The sequence below is a fragment of the Sciurus carolinensis genome, chromosome 9 (genome assembly GCF_902686445.1).
Source record: "Sciurus carolinensis chromosome 9, mSciCar1.2, whole genome shotgun sequence".
NCBI lineage: Eukaryota > Metazoa > Chordata > Mammalia > Rodentia > Sciuridae > Sciurus > Sciurus carolinensis.
In genome coordinates, this window is record NC_062221.1 from 54934660 (window position 1) to 54939387 (window position 4728).

Here is a 4728-nt window from a genome sequence, read left to right on the forward strand (position 1 = left end):
ATGTTTTCTCACCAAGGGGGGGTTGATAACTTTTTAATCTATGGAAACACAAGTACAAGTCTCTTTAGGAAAGTTGGTCTTTTTATTGACCTGTAAAGAATCAGCTGAGTTCCTACCACAGCTTTGAGACAAGTCCCCAACCTCTGCTTCCAACTTGTTTGCTGTTTGCAAGTCTTTTCGAGGCAGACATTCTAGTGTCCCCATTCCAGGGGCTTTGTACTGATACACCTGAGTGAAGGGGTGACAGCTGCAGAAGGGAAAGCTCAGAGTGGTTGTGAGTTCATGCACAGGTAGGATCTCAGCTGGTCTGGATGCAGGGAAGGCAGGCCCCGGTTCTTTAGAAAGGAGGGTGAAGACAGAAATAGAGGCAGGAGAGTCTGGCTGTTCAGGGGACATAGGGAGTCTGTTGAAAGGGAGGGATCTGGAAAGAAGGAATGGAAAGGAGGTAAGGTTGGGAAGATAGTGGTACCAGATCAAAGGAGGCCTCAAGTGCTGGATGAAGGAAGCCCATCTGTGTCCCTCCATACCAAGCAAAGCTAGGGTAAGAATTGAACTTCAGGAACATTGGTCATATATAGGATAAACTGGAGGATGGGGGCCTGGTCAGGGAGGTTGGTCATCATTAAAGGCTGTGACCTCGATTAGTGTGTATGGCCTAGAAATAAAAAGATAAATCATAAATGAAATGGAAAGTACTTGGCAATAGGAGGGAGACAGTCCAGGACTGAGAGGATTTGAAGGTTAGGAGGGAAAAAATACCTTAGAAACAGGCAACATGGATCCTTTACATTCCTGGTCAATTCCTGGAAGAGGCCTAGTTAGGCTATTTACTGCTGTCTAGCACAAGAGCAGCAGAGAGATTTTCCACAGTCTCCCCTAGGAAATGGCAGATTGAGGCAGGTAGGGGTTAATGTGGTCGGCGAATAAACTGAAGATTAATCCTCAACAGTACTTAACGCAGGGTAAAATGTGATAAATTATTCACATCGTTCAGTGTAATAAGCAGGTTGACTCTGTGGCACCAGGCCTCTTGAGCTGTGTTTTACACTTAGGTCCTCCTCTTATTCCTCTTATTTAATCATTTTCAGAACACCTGACTTAAATAGGCGTTTCAGGTCCCATTTTTTTCCCCCTGCAAAAATAAATTAGACCATACATTCATCTCATGACATTCTGACATTTACCATAGTCTTACATTCAAGTAAACATGATGGGAAAGAAAGGAGCTTGGGAATTAGGCACAGCAGGAAGATGAAACACACTTTTCCTAAGGTTACCCTTTCCAGTCTTCAGGGAAGAAGGTCTGCTCTGCAGAGAGGCTATCAAAAACCCATTTGCATGTGGGATACTTCCAATTAGTGTGAATCAGAAGGAATTAAGATCTGTGCTATAGAATTGGCCAGGATTCTCTCTCCTCTGGAGCTGGGTGTCTGTAAGAGGTGCTCATAACCCCCCAGGGTGTCTGTAAAATGGATTACGATGAATGGGGCTTTTGTAGCCAAGAGCCTCCCACTCATGGGCAGTCTTTCAATGGCCCCAGTCCATGGAAGCTAGTTCCCCTGAACAATGGCTGGATTTCTACTCTCCCCTACTGAGGCAGTGCCCCCAAAAGAGCATGAACCTCTTTGATAGATGCTTGAGACAGGACCACAGACTCTGGACTAAAGTCAGTGGGGAGGCAAACGCTCAGCAAGTTCAGGTGGAGGAGGAATAAACTGAGGCAGTGCTGAGAGGGGAGGCGAGAGGGAGGAGAAACAGAAAAAAGAGGTGGAGCGCTAGCCAGGAGGCACTGAACAGAAGAATCCAGCCAAAGGGAAGGAATGGCCCTGGAGAAAGGCACGTTGGGCTGGGAGGTAAGGCGGCAGGAAGTAGCCAGAGGAGGGAGTGAAGCTTTGGAAGAGAGAATTAGGGCTCTCAGAAAGAAAAAAGAGGCAGGAAGAGGGTGGGAGGCAGAGTCTCCATCCCCGGGGATTCTGACAAACTAAGCTGAGTTGTCATCCCTTCTTATCCTGAGTCTGCTTCTTTCTGTATAAAGCAGGACACCCCCCGACACACACACACAGAGAAACACACACACACACTCACACACACACACACACACACACACACACACATATTCTCTCAGACAGACAGTGTCTTTATTGCATCACTGTCTGTGAAGTTCTTGGCAAACTCAAACTGCTTTCTTCCTTCCTTACCAGTGATGTTCTAGGGGTACCCTCTCCTTCACTTCAACAGCCAGGTCCAGCAGGGCACTTTTGATGTTTAATTATAAACATGAGTCAGAAAGGGACTAATAGGGTCTGCAAAATTTTAACAAAGAGGTGGGCTCTTTGTGTCTCAAAATGGGGTTTCAGTTCCCTGGGCGGTACATTCAGCATGTCCAGTGAGGTCTGACAGTGGCCCTGAACAGGCGTTGTTTCCGTGGGATGAGGCTGGCAGAGATGGGGGCAACTGGGGCCTAGCAGTTGAACCCTTTCTTACAAAGGGAACAGCTGGCAGCAAAAGTTTAGAAGCAAGTTTCTTGTGGGTATTCAGCAATGACCTCGAAAATTCCAGATTTTGTTGGAAAAGGGGCAGTGAATCATATATAGTATGTTATGTAAGAGATCAGAGAGAGAAAGAGAGAGAGGCCGATTACATTTCCCAATAGCTAGGAAAAGCTTCGAACACTCTGGTTTCCATCACTGAGGCAAGAGCCACTGCTGTGTAATGGCGGTGTATTCCAAAAGAGTGAGAAAGACTGAAGGAAGAAATCCAGCATGTCTTTCATGAGGCTGGCCTAGAACTAAGGAAACATGGAGTTCCAGGCCACATTGAAGTTGCTAAAAGGACACCAAGGGTTTTGCTGTCTGTGTTGTCAGACTTGGACCCACCACAGTCCCACTTCCGGCTTCCTGAGCAATTTCATCAGAGCCTCCCTATTAGACCTACTCGGCAGCAGATATGAGCCCGTAGGTCAGCACCAGGCCCTGGAATGTTGCCTGTCCACCATCACATGGAAGGGAGGCCCTGCCCGGACTCTGGGCAAGATGGTGCTGGGGGCAGTTGGCGGTGGTGTGGAGGCCTGAAGCTGGACATTCTCAGTGAAGGAGACAGAGAGCCTCTCAGGCTGCCTTGGAACACAAACAGTGCAGCATAGCCATGGACCAGAAGAAAAAAGTTTGCAGCATTCCTGTTAGCCTTCTGAAAGTCTTTCTTAAGGTTGTCTCTATTTCATTTGATCAATTAAATGGAAACAGTGATTCTTGAGCTGCCATTTAAGGACTGGCCCTTGAGGAGCTCCTAGTCCAGTGAGTCCAATCTACAGGACAGACAAGTCAACTTGTCATCTCTTATTGAGATAAGTGCAGTGACAGGTGTCTGAACAAGATAGAGAAATGGCCCTGAAGAGGGAAGAGGTGATGTCTAAGGTGAATCTTAAGGAATAAATCATGAAAACTAGTATACATTTATTGTTTACCATGCTCCAGATGCTGTGCTAGAACTTTCCTTCAGTTAACTCTCCTAATTTTCAGGAAAACCCTATGAGATCCATTATTCCCATTTTACAGAAGAGCAAACAGAGGTTCAGAGGGCTTACACACACAACCCTAACTTACATAGCTAATAAGTGGGAAAGCAGGATTGGAAGCCACTATATTCTACTGCCCTTCTAAGGTGTTAAAGGATAAAGGAGTTCAACTGAGAGAAGAGGTGGAGGAAAGTGCAGCTGGCAAAGGGAAGAGTACACATAAGCACGGAGGCATGAGATCCCGTGGCACCACCTGGGAATGACAGAGAGCTCAGTTCAACAGAAACAGGAAGTGTGAGAGCAGGAAGGTGTGGGAGGTGATGTTGGAGGAGAACAGGGGCCAGACCCCGTCGGTCTGAGGGCTCAGACTTCATGCTCTTGTTATAGGCATCAGTAAAAGATCCTCAGAATCACAGATACACTTTTAAGAAAGACTCCTCTGGCTGCAGGATGAGTTTGGGGTGATGGGGGAGAAGGAGAACAGTTTTGAGGCTATTACAAAAAAAGGAGGCTGATATAATAGTGAATGATTAAATTAATAAAAAAAAAAACTGAACTAAGGCAATTAAAGGAGACATCTTTTAGAAAACCTCAGGAGACTGAATCAACAGGCCTTGGTGTTCGACTAATTGTGGGAGGAGAGGGGCCGTGAGAGGGTGGGAGGTGTTGAGGATGGGTCCTAGATTTCTGGTTTGAGAACTGCTATGGTTACAAGCTGGGGCAGAAAGAACAGGGTTTGGAGGGTGAAGGTGAGGGACTGGTAAGTTCATTTTTGGACACACTGCCTCAAGAATGCCTCAGGGGTTCCCAGGTATCTAGAGAGCAGCAGGCAATTGGGTACGTGGATCTGGTTGGCTGTTGGCCACGGTTCAATCTTCTCTGCCCTCCTCTACAGACAGTCCCTCATTGGGAGTACAATGACAGGAAACATTAGGTGATGGAATCTGGAGTTGGCAAGGTTGAGTGTGATTAATGCAGAAGAAATGAAGTCAGTATTGGATGGCAACAAACCCAGACTCTGCGAGTCTCCACAGAAAGTGATCATAGAGGATGGGATAGAGCTGGAAATGGATGCTTGGGATACTTGCTTCGCCAGACAGTGGGCATTCTTAAGTGATTTGAAGAGAGGAGAATTCAATAAAGCCAGAGCTATCTTTTATTTTTAGTGCCAACTTTTAACTCAACACAACAGAATTTGTTGAACAGTCACCTTA